The 14,970-nt window shown below is 36.7% G+C and overlaps 1 protein-coding gene across 1 annotated transcript in view; it reads left to right on the top strand.

Annotated features, from left to right (window-relative positions):
- trpm3 (transient receptor potential cation channel, subfamily M, member 3) overlaps positions 1 to 14,970 on the top strand; it is a 542,866-nt gene that overhangs the window by 27,000 nt on the left and 500,896 nt on the right. Inside the window, exon 3 of the mRNA XM_061980556.1 lies at positions 12,803 to 12,865. The gene's annotated coding sequence lies outside the window, so the exon portion shown is untranslated. The remainder of the gene's footprint in view (positions 1 to 12,802; positions 12,866 to 14,970) is intronic.

Here is a 14,970-nt window from a genome sequence, read left to right as displayed (position 1 = left end):
CACAGAACACTTTTCCACTTTGTATCAGTTCATCTTAGATGAGCTCAGGCCCAGCAAAGCCGACGGCGTTTCTGGGTGTTGTTGATAAACAGTTTTCGCCTTGCATAGGAGAGTTTTAACTTGCACTTACAAATGTAGCGACCAACTGTAGTTACTGACAGTGGGTTTCTGAAGTGTTCCTGAGCCCATGTGGTGATATCCTTTACATACTTATGTCGCTTGTTGATGCAGTACAGCCTGAGGGATCGAAGGTCACGGGCTTAGCTGCTTACGTGCAGTGATTTCTCCAGATTCTCTGAACCCTTTGATGATATTACGGACCGTAGATGGTGAAATCCCTAAATTCCTTGCAATAGCTGGTTGAGAAAGGTTTTTCTTAAACTGTTCAACAATTTGCTCATGCATTTGTTGACAAAGTGGTGACCCTCGCCCCATCCTTGTTTGTGAATGACTGAGCATTTCATGGAATCTACTTTTATACCCAATCATGGCACGCACCTGTTCCCAATTTGCCTGTTCAACTGTGGGATGTTCCAAATAAGTGTTTGATGAGCATTCCTCAACTTTATCAGTATTTATTGCCACCTTTCCCAACTTCTTTGTCACTTGTTGCTGGCATCAAATTCTAAAGTTAATGATTATTTGCAAAAAAAAAAAAGTTTATCAGTTTGAACATCAAATATGTTGTCTTTGTAGCATATTCAACTGAATTTGGGTTGAAAATGATTTGCAAATCATTGTATTCCGTTTATATTTACATCTAACACAATTTCCCAACTCATATGGAAACGGGGTTTGTATATATACCTTATTTTTCGGAGTATAAGTCGCACCTGCCGAAAATGCATACCGTATTTTCCGCACCATAAGGCGCCCTGGGTTAAAAGCCGCGCCTTCAATGAACGGCATATTTCAAAACTTTGTCCACCTATAAGCCGCCCGGTGTTGTAAGCCGCATCTAACTGCGCTAAAGGAATGTAAAAAAAACAGTCAGATAGGTCAGTCAAACTTTAATAATATATTAAAAACCAGCGTTCTAACAACTCTGTTCACTCCCAAAATGTACGCAAATGTGCAATCACAAACATACGTATATCAACATGGACAGAGCTGTGTGAAAAAAGCCACCCGGCCTCTTCGCGTAAACTTAAACTTACCTTAACCACTCGCTCATCTTTTCTTCATCCATCCCTTCGAGTTAGCTTTTATGATGACGCCGGCTGGAAAGGTCTCTTTTGGCAAGGTCTTCCTTTTGAATATCACCATGGGATTTTCTGGCCATTAGCATGGCAAGCTAGAACCACAGTGAAGGATGACTTCTCATTCCCTGTGGTGCGAATATTCACCGTACGTGCTCCCGTTGTATCCAGTGCGGTTCACAGGAATATCAGTTGCTGTGAAATAGTACCGGTAATCCGTGTGCGGATGGAGAGATTGCGTCTTTTCATGAACCGGATCCCTGACGCTTAGTAGGAGCCATTTTGTGGTCTTTACAGATGTAAACACACAAAGGAAATGAAACGTACGGTGATATCCGCGCGCTTTTTCTTCTTCTACGCGGGCGGGTGGTTGCTTACAGTAGAAGAAGAAGCGCTTCCTGTTCTCTGGGGGCGGGTGCTTACCTTGGCGGTTGCTTGCGTAGAAGAAGAAGCGCTTCCTGTTCTACCGGGAAAAAAGATGGCGGCTGTTTACCGAAGTTGCGAGATCGAAACTTTATGAAAATGAATCGTAATATTAATCCATATATAAAGCGCACCGGGTTAAAAGCCGCACTGTCAGCTTTTGAGTAAATTTGTGGTTTTTAGGTGCGGCTAATAGTGCGGAAAATACGGTAATAAAGAAGGAAAAAAACATATATACGTCGCACTGGAGTATAAGTCGCATTTTTGGGGGAAATTTATTAGATAAAACCCAACACCAAGAATAGACATTTGAAAGGCAATTTAAAATAAATAAAGAATAGTGAACAACAGGCTGAATAAGTGTACGTTATACAAACCCCGCATGGTGCATTCTCCCAGTTGCCGTGAAGCTGTGCTCTCCTTCCATCATCCACTGCTCCCACAGGTTGCGCAGGACTGCCTTAAAGCTCCTATTCACGGAGATGTCAAGTGGCTGGAGTATTTTGGTTAAGCCTCCGGGGATGATGGCATTTCAGTAATAGTAGCCTCCGCTTTTCGCCAGTCCCTTGCAAGTTTCTCGTTTACTCCAAACTTTCTTTCTGCTGCTCGATTGCCGTTTCCTGCTGCATATTTCAGTACTTCCAGCTTGTAACCTGCAGTATATGATTTCCTTTTCGGTGCCATTTTTGTTCAGACCTTTGTTTTCATAAGTTACCGGCAATGTTGAAATGGTGTACCGTAGCAGGTAGCATCTTCTTTTCCCACAATGCACTTCTGCCATGACCCGCCTCCGCCAAATTTTCATTGGTTGACATGTGTGTGACGATTGCTGTAGCATCTTCTTTTTTCACAATGCACTTCTGCCTTGACCCGCCTCCGCCGAATTTTCATTGGTTGATGTGTGTGTGATGATTGCTGACATCCGGCTAGTGTCTTACGTGAATGAGATAAATAATATTATTTGATATTTTACGGTAATGTGTTAATAATTTCACACATAAGTCGCTCCGGAGTATACGTCACACCCCCGGCCAAACTATGAAAAAAACTGCGACTTATAGTCCGGAAAATACTGTATGTGTATATATATATATATATATATATACATTTTCAGTCATTTATATTCAGTCATTTATTCTAGACCAGGGGTCTGCAACCCGTGGCTCTGGAGCCGCATGCAGCTCTTTCATGCCTCCGCCGTGGCTCCCTTTGGCTTTGAAACCGAATGTCAACAAATAATGGTTACTTGATTTATTATATTTCATTTTATTTAGTTCATTTTAATTTAACAGTTGTTATTTTGGAGAGTTCTGGGATCTTGTCATATGAAAATTAAACACATTTTAATATATTGTCGATGGAAATGTATGTCACAGCCCTTATGCGACATCTCTTGCTGCCATGCAATTGTATTGTGTTTTGCGGTCAACCCCTAGCAATGGACGGATCAAAAAAGAGAAACATTTTATTTATTAAAATTTGTATTAATTTACTGTTTTTATTGATGACTAGGTAGTTGTTTTAAATTTTTAGTCAAATTAATATGCCGCAGTCGTATGCCTTCAGAACATTGGAATGAGTTGATTTTTATTTTTTTTATTCATTAATAAGGGAAGGAACAGTGTGTTTTTTTCTAATGTTCAAAATAATTTGATGATTTGCTTCGTTATACCCAGAAATACATCAAATAAGTGTTTATTTTCATTAGTCCTATAGCACAAGTGTAAGGAAACTATAAGTGGTGTTATCGTCATTTTAGGAATCTAACAGAGTTCGTGGCTCTAGGTGGGTTTGATTTGGGGGGAAATAGGCTCCAATGTCTCTTTGTATGCTGAAGGTTGCCGGCCCCTGTTCTAGACCCAAAGTGATCCATATCATAGAAGAAAACCATATGACAATGATAAAACAAATACAAGTAGCAGAATAAATAAGACAATCTAAATTTGTAAAACTCTCCACAATATTCATACAGGCTTGTTCGCCAACTATCTTTATCGTACTATCCTTATAACTGTCATATCATACCATCAACATAACATAAAATGAAGCACAAGCTTTATCAGCTCTAGTTTTCTTTGTTTAATTCAAAACAAAACAAACAAACATGGGTATATATTATCTATAGGCTTTTACATTTTACACGACAGAAGTAGTAAGTAATAATAATACCGAAGTAATAATTTGTATCGTTGTATACAATTGAGAGATGTTTCATGAGATCAGAGTGCGACGCCTGTTGCCGTGTGGTGTCAGCGAGGAAGAGAAACGTTGGTTGCAGTCCGCGAGAGTGACTGGAACTACCAGATGGCAGGTCCTGTTGAATTCATCTTGTTCGCGTTACTTGATAAAATGATTGAACATGTTTTGGTGGCTGTGTCTCTCCTCGTCCACAAATGGGAAGTTTTAGGATTCCATGATTATCACCGTCTTGAACTGATGTTCATTATTCCCTTTTAGTAGTCGTTGTTGTTGTTGTGTTTATCATATGATCCAAAGACCTGAGAGTCAAGGGACTTCCAATATTTGTCTTTTTTTCATTCTTGAACGATACACAAGCCTGGCCGCACTGCTCAAATTTATCAACAGGCTGAACGAGTTAATATGACCGAGTATGTTGGGATAGGATAGGACAGGAGAGACTTTATTCATCCCAGAATGAGGAGATTATGTAGTTGCAGTGGTAATACTAAAAGTCGACAAAAAGTAAGGTAGAGAGCTGATGCAACCAACTGCCACTTCAGCGGCTTCATTTCTACATGCAGCTACAAAGGTGAAATACAACGAAAAATCTAAAGATTTGAAATAGATCGTACATATTGCACACATACGATTGCATCATACAGACAAACAACAACAAAACAAAACACAATTTTGGCCTTTGCGGTGTTCCACGCCATCGTCTGCCGGCGCCTTAGATAGGAACAGACCCAACAAGGCAACCGAGAGAGCCGACTCCATCCTAGGCTGCACACCAGCCCCCGGCCTATGTCCGCTCCGCGCGGATGTGCGAGAATCCGTCCAGGGAGACCGAAGTGCTCATTCAACCAGGAACGAGTTTGACACCCCTGCTTTAAATTGTTATAATCATTAGGCCAGTACTTTTTATATAGAGGGGGGGGCATGATAAGGTATCGGGGGGTGAGAAAACATTACACACATCTGCAACTGGTGCCAGCGACTCAGAGTGGTTTGTGCGAATTAATGAATGAATAAATATTATCCAGTCCTCAATTGTATTTTATTCAGGTCGGGGCGTGAAAGAAAATCCGTCCCCAATGAGGGGCATGACAAAAAATAATTGAGAAGCACTGCATTACACAAAAGGAAGGTCATAGTATCAAACGACGCATGTCATATGAATAATAACTCACCGGCTGAAACGTTAAAGCACAAGCAGTCTGAATAAAAGTGAGTTTCAGGGTGAGAAGACAATGTTGGAAAATATTAATATAATGCTTTAGAATCCGCTTTATTGTCATTGCAGTTTTGTGGGGGCGCACCTCCCTGAATAGATCCTCAAAGTACGGCCATGGAGAGTGCGAGAAGAGAGGAACATGAGGTTCTGTGAGAGTTGTCACGTGGTCTGCCTTCTGCATGACAATCATTAGTTGGTATTTGTGTCGATACAAAGCTCTGCTCATGAATCCATATGAGGGCTTTAGTCCACAGACTCTGATCACATATGCAGATTAAACCTCTATCATTCCCAGCAGGCACAAGACATTGAAACAACGTTGACAACTTGTTGAATTAGGTCCTGACGTTGAGCAACTCAAACATAACGTTGAAACAACATGCTTTTTGACGACGTTCAATCAATGTTGGATTGTGACGTTGATTTGACCATTGAATTTTGGTAATTTCCCAACCAATATTCTACATCACAAATACAACGTTGAAACAACATGCTTTTTGACAACGTTTATTCAATATCAGGTCGTGAGGTTGATATGACCATTGAAATTTTGGTCATTTCCCAACCAGTATTCTACAACCCAAATACAATGTTGAAAAAACATGCTTTTTGATGACTTTTAATCAATGTTGGGTTGTGACGTTCATTTGACCATTGAATTTTGGTCATTTCCCAACCAATATTTTACAACACAAATACAACGTTGAAACAACATGCTTTTTCACAAAGTTTATTAAATGTTGGGTTGTGACGTTGATTTGACTATTGAATTTTGGTAATTTCCCAACCCAATATTTTACAACACAAATACGTTTAATCACTGTTGGGTTCCGACATTGATTTGACCATTGAAATTTGGTCATTTTCCAAACAATATTTTACAACACAACTACAACGTTGAAACAACATGGTTTTTGACAACGTTTAATCAATGTTGGTTTGTGACATTCATTTGACCATTGAAATTTGGTCATTTCCCAGCCAATATTCTACAACACAAATACAACGTTGAAACAACATACTTTTTGACAACGTTTATTCAATGTCAGGTCGTGAGGTTGATTTGACCATTGAAATTTGGTAATTTCCCAATCAATATTCTACATCCCAAATACAATGTTGAAACAACATGCTTTTTGACAACGTTTAATCAATGTCAGGTCGTGAGGTTGATTTGACCATTGAAATTTGGTCATTTCCCAACCAATATTCTACATCACAAATACAACATTGAAACAACATGCTTCTTGACAACCTTAAATCAATGTTGGGTTCTGACGTTGATTTGACCATTGAATTTTGGTCATTTTCCAACCAGTATTCTACAACCCAAATACAACGTTGAAAAAACATGCTTTTTGATGACGTTTAATCAATGGTGGGTTGTGACCTTCATTTGACCATTGAATTTTGGTCATTTCCCAACCAATACTCTACAACACAAATACAACGTTGAAACTACATGCTTTTTCACAAAGTTTATTAAATGTTGGGTTGTGACGTTGATTTGACTATTGAATTTTGGTCATTTCCCAACCCAATATTTTACAACACAAATACAACGTTTAATCACTGTTGGGTTCCGACGTTGATTTGACCATTGAAATTTGGTCATTTTCCAAACAATATTTTACAACACAAATACAACGTTGAAACAACATGGTTTTTGACAACGTTTAATCAATGTTGGTTTGTGACATTCATTTGACCATTGAAATTTGGTCATTTCCCAGCCAATATTCTACAACACAAATACAACGTTGACACAACATACTTTTTGACGACGTTTAATCAATGTCAGGTCGTGAGGTTGATTGGACCATTGAAATTTGGTAATTTCCCAACCAATATTCTACAACACAAATACAACATTGAAACAACATGCTTTTTGAGGACCTTAAATCAATGTTGGGTTGTGATGTTGATTTGACCATTGAATGTTGGTCATTTCCCAACCAAAATTCTATAACACAAATACAAAGTTGAAACAACATGCTTTTTGACAACGTTTAATAAATGTCAGGTTGTGACGTTGACTTGACCATTACATTTTGGTCATTTCCCAACCAACAACGTGGATCCAACGTTGGACATAAACGTTGTCTCAGTGTACAAATACAATTATTTTGCAACGTTTTTTCAATATAGTAATATAATCAGCGTTGTATCAATGTCTTGTGCCTGCTGGGTTCTTCCCCACACGCCACATTTGTGCTGAACGTTTGCCGACATATTTGTGGAGACTTTCGGGAGACAGAAAGTTCTTTGACTACCATGTTGTGTGAAATGTGATTTAATGGTGACCGCAACCAGCAGAAATCAACTGTGTCCTCATAAAGTGTCAGAATGTCTTGTTTAAATTTGCTGAAATAAAACCACGACGCTCGCCGTGCAGAAGACTGCGTTTGCAGCAATTAATTAAGATGTGAGTCGGGTTTTTAAAATAGTCCAATGTCAGTTTGATTGGAGATGATGTTGAGAGGTCACTAACACGCCAATTCACACAAATTCAACCAATCTCCACAAATTATGCACAGACTCACAATTTTGTACAGTGACCACAACTTCCCTGCACATTTTGGCCAATCAAATTTGTCTCCAATGCACACATCAAGTCAAAACTTCAGTTTGTTTCTTGTGTAGACGAAGCAGGAACAGCAATGTGTAACAATTGAAACTATTTATTCATCAAACGGCACAATTGTTGTCCTGCCGCACAGCTCAGACCTACTTCCGGTTCATGTATGCATTCAGCATCGATTTTCACTTGCATTGCCGATGCATTAACGTGTTAGAGATGTTGAAGTGCAAAGATAATCTCTCCTCGTCTCATTTACCAACAAAAATTTGCGCCACAGATTGCTCTCAACAGTTAACAAATGCTCTTAATGTGCGAGGTAAATGTGTCTGAACATAAATGAATGTTTAAGATGGACAAACACTTTTCCAGCGTAAAACATACACAGAGAATGTCTGGAATGTCTTGTACTCGACAGGAAGCCTTTGTTGACATTTCTTTCTGTTATTACTGTTATTAGTTATAATTGATTCAAACAGTACCGTCATTTGACACTAAGTATGTGCTTTTTCATTCATTCATTCATTCATTCATTCATTCATTCATTCATTTCTTATTTATCTCCTTCACTGATATGCATTTTTGATCAATAGACAATTAAACTTTAGCAACTAAACACATATTTACACACCTATGCTTGAGAAGGAACGGGATGAAGAAAATCTTATATTTCCTGCCCCCTTCAACATAATAAGTAGTCTTACTTAATGGATAGCCCAGATTCACAAACATACAAACCAAACAAATACATCCAAATATAATGAAAGCAGCTGAGAGGCTCCAGCACCCCCACGACCCCAAAAGGGACAAGCGGTAGAAAATGGATGAATGGATAATGAAAACAAACAAAAAAACAGAAAAAAACAAGTGCTAAACTTCATGAAGTACAAACTGAACAAAAAAAGTAATATACACCTCACGGGATGATACAAAACAAATACAAAACCAGACAAAAAATAAGTAAAATAATAAATATATATGATCTTATTGTTCTGTCTTAATATATATTTTTTCAATTGGAATATATTTCTACAATGTTTTATCACATTGTATAGAGAATTCCATAGATTAAACCCCACCACTGATATACACATTTGTTTTAAAGTTGTCCTTGAATACTCATGTTTGAAATGACCTTTTCTTCTATGCTCTTCATTCTCAGAAGTGAGGACAAACATTTTTTTGTAAATTTGCTGGTAATGCTTTACTTTTAGCCTTAAACATAACACATAAGGCCTGTAACTTTACTAGCTCTTGTAGTTTCAATAAACCAGAATTAATAACTAATATTTTAGTGTGTTCTAGATAATCTGCTTTATGAATAATCCTTATAGCTATTTTCTGTAGTTGATACAATGCCTTTATGTTACTCTTATGTGTTCCCCCACACTTCCACACACAAGCTGATATATGGCAATATAAGTGCACAATACAATATACACATTGCCTTGTAATCTAACACACATTTTACCTTATTTAATATAAAAATACTCTTAAAAATCCTTTTCCGTACATGTGCAATACGAGATTTCTGTCAGACCGTCATCCAGTATCACTCCTAAAAATCTAAGTTCAGAAACCCTTTCAATATCAATTCCATCTATTGACAGTTTGATCGTTTCCTCCCTTTTCCTCTTACAAAAAATCATAAACTTTGGGTTTTTTTTTACATTTAATGATAACTTATTAACATCAAACCATCTCTTAAATTTAATCATTTCCTGTTCAATAATGTTTGATAATGCTTTTAAGTCATGTCCTGAACTATAAAAGTTGGTGTCGTCCGCAAATACTACAAATTTCAATAACTTTGATACCTCACATATATCATTAATCTATAAAATAAAACATTTTAGTACCAAAACCGAACTTTGTGGAATTCCACATTCAATCCTCATTTGTTCAGATGTATTACCCACAAAATCCACAAAGTCTTGTCTATTATCTAAATAACTTCTTAGCCAGTCTAAAACTACTCCTCTCACACCAAATGAATGCAACTTCGACAATAATATAGAATGATCTATAGTGTCAAATGCTTTTTTAAAATCGATAAAACACCCCTATAGTGTATTTCTTATTATCAGTTGCTGCTGCTATAACCTCAATTATATTCATTACAGCTGAAGCAGTGGATCTATTGGTCCGGAATCCATACTGGCTCTCACTCAACAGCATGTTCTTTTCAATAAAACTGTCTAATTTTTCTACAAAATGTTCAATTATTTTAGAAAATTGTGACAGCAGTGACACTGGTTTTACTGCCATCTCATCTACTTTTAGGTCTGTGTGGTATAAAAAGAGTAAAAAATCAATATGGTATTTTGTTTTCAATTTTTGTTGCAATACTGTGCATTTTTTTATGCTTAACGTTTCAAAGAACACTTGAAACATTGATAACAAATTGATAAATCAAAAGTTGATTTGATGTTATTCATAAAAAAAAAGTGAGTAAAGCAGCAAAGTAAAGTGGTTCACATAGTTCTTCTATGGTCATCCCCAAAGGGCATACCCAAAAGGAGTATGAATCTTTCAGCACCAAATGTTTCGATCCACTTCCGATTCCTGGGGTGACAATTCGATTCAGAACGTTTCTTGATACCAACTGATTCTAGTAATGTATTATTTGGTATAATAATTAAAATGAAATGTTTTCAAAACGAAACAGGTTGGAAAATGTTGGTCTTATGGAGATGGCCTAAACATTTCTTTAAAAATGGATTCTTATAAATATATATATATATATATATATATATATATATATATATATATATTAGGGATGTCCCGATCCAGGTTTTTGCACTTCCGATCCGATACCGATATTGTTTTTGCACTTCCGATCCGATACCGATACTGACCGATACCGATACTGACCGATACTGGCCTATCCGAGCATGTATTAAAGTTTAAAGTTATTTAGCCTACTTAGTTGTCAGAATCATGTTGAAAAGGGTTTTAGTACTCTTGATAACAACTAGCCAGCTGAATTAGGTGAGTTTGAATAATACACAATGGTTGGTAACAAGAAACTGACATGTTTATTCAAGGATAAACACAAAATTGACAAAATTATACATGACAAACAGAAATGGCATCATTGAACTAGGGCTGGGCGATATGGCCTTTTTTTAATATTGCGATATTTTAAGACCATATTGCGATACACGATATATATCTCCATATTTTGCCTTAGCCTTGAATGAACACTTGATGCATATAATCACAGCAGTATTATGATTCTATGTGTCTACATTAAAACATTCTTCTTCATACTGCATTAATATATGCTACTTTTAAACTTTCATGCAGAGAAGGAAATCACAACTAAAAAAATCAAAATTTTTTTCATACGGTGTTTATCTGGAAATGTTTGCCTCGGCATTTTGATGGTGTGGACGTGTGGCACCGAATGGAGATAAGCGTCTCGACAGACGTTACAATATTTGAACAATGATGACGAAAACTGTTTTCTCTGTCGTGTCCGTTTGTCGAAAATTGTTATGCGCTTATTTTTTAATTTGATTTTGTGCGTGGCATAGATTTGGCGTGCGCAGAGGACGTTTGAGCAGTGCGCAATTTATGGCGTCACATTAATGCCAAAAATCCAAGCGCATAAAAACTGTTATCGCGCGCTGATTCTCCACTTCGTGCGCGCGCGACACCCTTTTGCGCGCGCGTGGTGCCTTTTTGCACGCGCGCCGTCTCGGTCTGTGCGCTCTCTGTGTACTCCTGGCATCTCTCCTCGCGCTGTCATGTTTCTTTTTGGCACTTTGGGGGCGGGTGTGCTTAGACGGCCCCTCCTTTCTGATTGGCTCTGAGCATTTTTCATATGACCAATCATTGTCCAGCGTAGCAACGTTGTTGCCATCTTACCTCGGACAGCTAGCCTCAATCATTACATTGATGTCAATGGTACATGTACTAATTAAATTACCATAACTTGCTCGATTTTCGACCAATTTACAAACGGTTTGCCTTGTTACAAATCTTATTACATGTAGATATGACATAGGATGCTGTACCTGTTGAAATTACCTCTTTCGCTTTAAAAAAAAAAAGACTTAATTGTGCAACATAGTTGTGTAGGGTCAGTGTTAGTCAGTTCTCTGATTATTTTAAACTGTTTCAGAATACATTATTAAAAGGCTATTTTTAACATTTTAAAAACAACATTCAAATATTATTTCATTACTTTTATGGCTGAATCAAAAGAAATTCCATAAATTAGAAAACAAATGTTCAAGAAGAAGTGAAATTATAAAATAATGTTATGGTTGGATGTTATTGCTGATGGACCAGTTCTGGCTGAAAGATGTGATTATGGTGTTTGTTGTCTTATTATTTATTTGGGTCACATTTTGTATTACCCTGTATTGTGTTTATGTGGTATGAAATAACCTTCATCAGCGCGCGACATTTTTTTATCCACTTCTTCCTCCGTAAATCTTGATACATATTGATGATGACCCGCCCTGCTATACTTCTGATTGGCTCTGAGCATTTTTGTGCTGGAAAATGCGGAACAGAAATTAGGGAGCAGCAGAAAAGTGGAATGTATTATTTAAATCGGTGCGTTGGAAAACACGGACCGGAGTTTTTTAAAACTGGATCTGGATTGGCATTTTCCCATGCTTTGCCGATACACATTTTTTTGCAAATATCGGTGGCCGATCCGATCCAAATATCGGATCGGGACATCCCTAATGTATATATATATATATATAAGAATACATTTTTAAAGAATATATATATATATATATTTTTTTTTTTAAAGAATATATATATATGTATATATATATATATATATATATATATATATATATATATATATATATAAGAATTAATTTTTAAAGGGAAAAAATAAATAAAAATATGTATATATATATATATATATATTTTTTTTTAATCGATTTTTGAAAATTATAAATCGATTTAGAATCAGGATGAACAACAATCGCGATCAGATGTGAATCGATTTTTTGTGCACCCCTAATTCCCGATAGCCCTATGACTACTGGTCATCAGTCCAGGATGTAGACCTCCTATTGGCTCACTTCCAAAGTCTGGCTCCAGTAAGACGCTACCGGACTGAATAAAGACATTAGCTCATTTTGTGGAGTATATATTGACACATGCACTGTGAGCTTTGAAAATGTTATCCCGTTGACTTCTCGTTTGGCTCCTCAGGGGAAGATGACCAGGAAATATCACGCTAGAAGAGTTCTCACCCCGCTGTGCACAGAGATAAAGGTAAGCTGCAACTTCCTGTCCGCCGTTCAACTACGACATCCACGCTGTCATAACTTCATCCTCTTAATGTTTACTGTGTGGGAGAACAATTTGTATGGTGTGAAATCATCTGAATCACACTTTGTATCAGTTCACAACAATTTACTTCCACACGTGACTTTTGAAGAATTTTTGTATTCTATATTTCATGCTATATAAAGTTGATTTGAAACATTGCACATGTTCACAATTACATCATTCAACATGTCCGAAAAGGAGAAAGAAGCAGAGTGTATGTTTCCATACGACTTCTCCGTATCCCACTAATCTATATATTACATCTATACTATTCAACCGACTGGAATGGACTTATGCTGTCTTTAAACTGAAGTGGAGTGGTAATTTTGGGGGTCTTTTTGTGGCAACAATAATTCATGAAGTTAATGTTGAAAAGAGAAGCTAGAAATTGTGATATGTGATGTTGTAATTGTATGCATGTTCGAAACAAACTTAAACCATAAACTATAAGGTTTATGGCTTGATTGATGCGGACACGTTTGTTACTGTATCATTTCTGACACAGCTGTTGCCTTGGAGAACTTGTATGTGTAAGTAATTTGACATTTGTTTATATTGACAAATGTGCAGTTTTAGACTACAGTATTGTTCAATTAAGGACATTTATTAAGTGTGTCTCGTTTGTGTGCTATTGTGTACTTAGCTGTTGTGTAGCTGCTAGCTCAAGAGATCCAAACTTTTTCCACTAAGTTTCACACACTGAAAAATCCAAGATTTTTTTTTAACATTTAGGGCTCAACTCAAGTTTGGTCCCAGGCCCCCAGAACTCAGCCATAAAAATGTTAAAAATAAGTCATATATAATTTTTAAAATATATTATTCAGGGCTCAAAAATCTCTAAATCAACTTTGGGTCTATCTGTCGGTATAAGGTGGTTTTAAATTGTTTTATTTCCGTTGTTGTTAAAACCCAGTTTTTTTTTAATTATAGTAAAAACACAATGTATGCAATATATATCCCCCATTATTATTTTTTAAGCGATGAGTTAAAAAATAAAAAATAAAAAAAATAAAAAAATAAAAACTATCACAAAAATTCTTTGGGACCCGAAAGGGGCCCACTCATAAAAGTGTTAAACATAAGTCATACATTTTTTTTCTCCTTATTAATGCTTAAATGTATACGTTTTTGTTATTTTTTCATGTTTTTGTTTGTGTGTTTTATGCCTTTTCTGTCAAAGAAAGCTTTTTTTATATGGCAAACACACAAAAAATGCAATATTTTAAGTGAAATATTTGAGGTAAAGTAATTGGAGCTTTTACTAGGTCATTAATTTTGATTATTATATTTTGAACGATAGAATAGCATATACTTTTATGTATACCACTATGTGGCAATTACGTTGTTGCAGTGCATATTTTTACACACAGTAGCCGAAATATAATGTTAAATTTCACCTGTTTGCTCTTTTATACCACTTTTTAAAGTTTTTTTAAAAATAGTATTTTTAGAAAGGGCCGCGGGCCGTTGAAAAATGACCTGCGGGCCACAAATGGTCCCCACTATGGACACCCTTGTGCTCGCTCCCCGTAGCCTATAGCCTTGCATGTTAACCTTTTGTGGATGATTTGACTGAAATAGAATAAGTTGTGATTATTGGAGGACATGTTGATGTTTTTTAGAAGAAATTTAGAAGCAAGCTGATATCATCCGCTAATTTTCTTTACATTTTTTGCCGATATCGGATTGGAACCCCCTAACTCATACATGTGTTCACTTCCTGTATTCAGTATGCTCCACTCACAACGTATTTGTCCAATTCTTGTTTGAAATGGGAAAGTGATTTGAGCTCACAGTCAATATCTCAAAAAGTGGACTAAATACCCAGAAGGCTTTGCACCCACCAATTTCAAAAGCTGGGATTTAAGCAAGAAACTAAGCTATGGATTCATAAAAGTTGGATTAAGAAGCACACAGAAAGCCGCCCCCCCCAACCCCCCGCCCCCCACAGCAGCTTAATTTCTGCATAGAAATTACGTGGAAGTAAAACACCTGAAATGTTCCTGATGAAAACACGCATCATACTTAGACCACTTCAAGGAATGTGT

The sequence above is a fragment of the Nerophis lumbriciformis genome, linkage group LG20 (genome assembly GCF_033978685.3).
Source record: "Nerophis lumbriciformis linkage group LG20, RoL_Nlum_v2.1, whole genome shotgun sequence".
NCBI lineage: Eukaryota > Metazoa > Chordata > Actinopteri > Syngnathiformes > Syngnathidae > Nerophis > Nerophis lumbriciformis.
The sequence above is the reverse complement of the archived record's forward strand: the minus strand, read 5'-3'. Positions and strand labels throughout refer to the sequence as shown.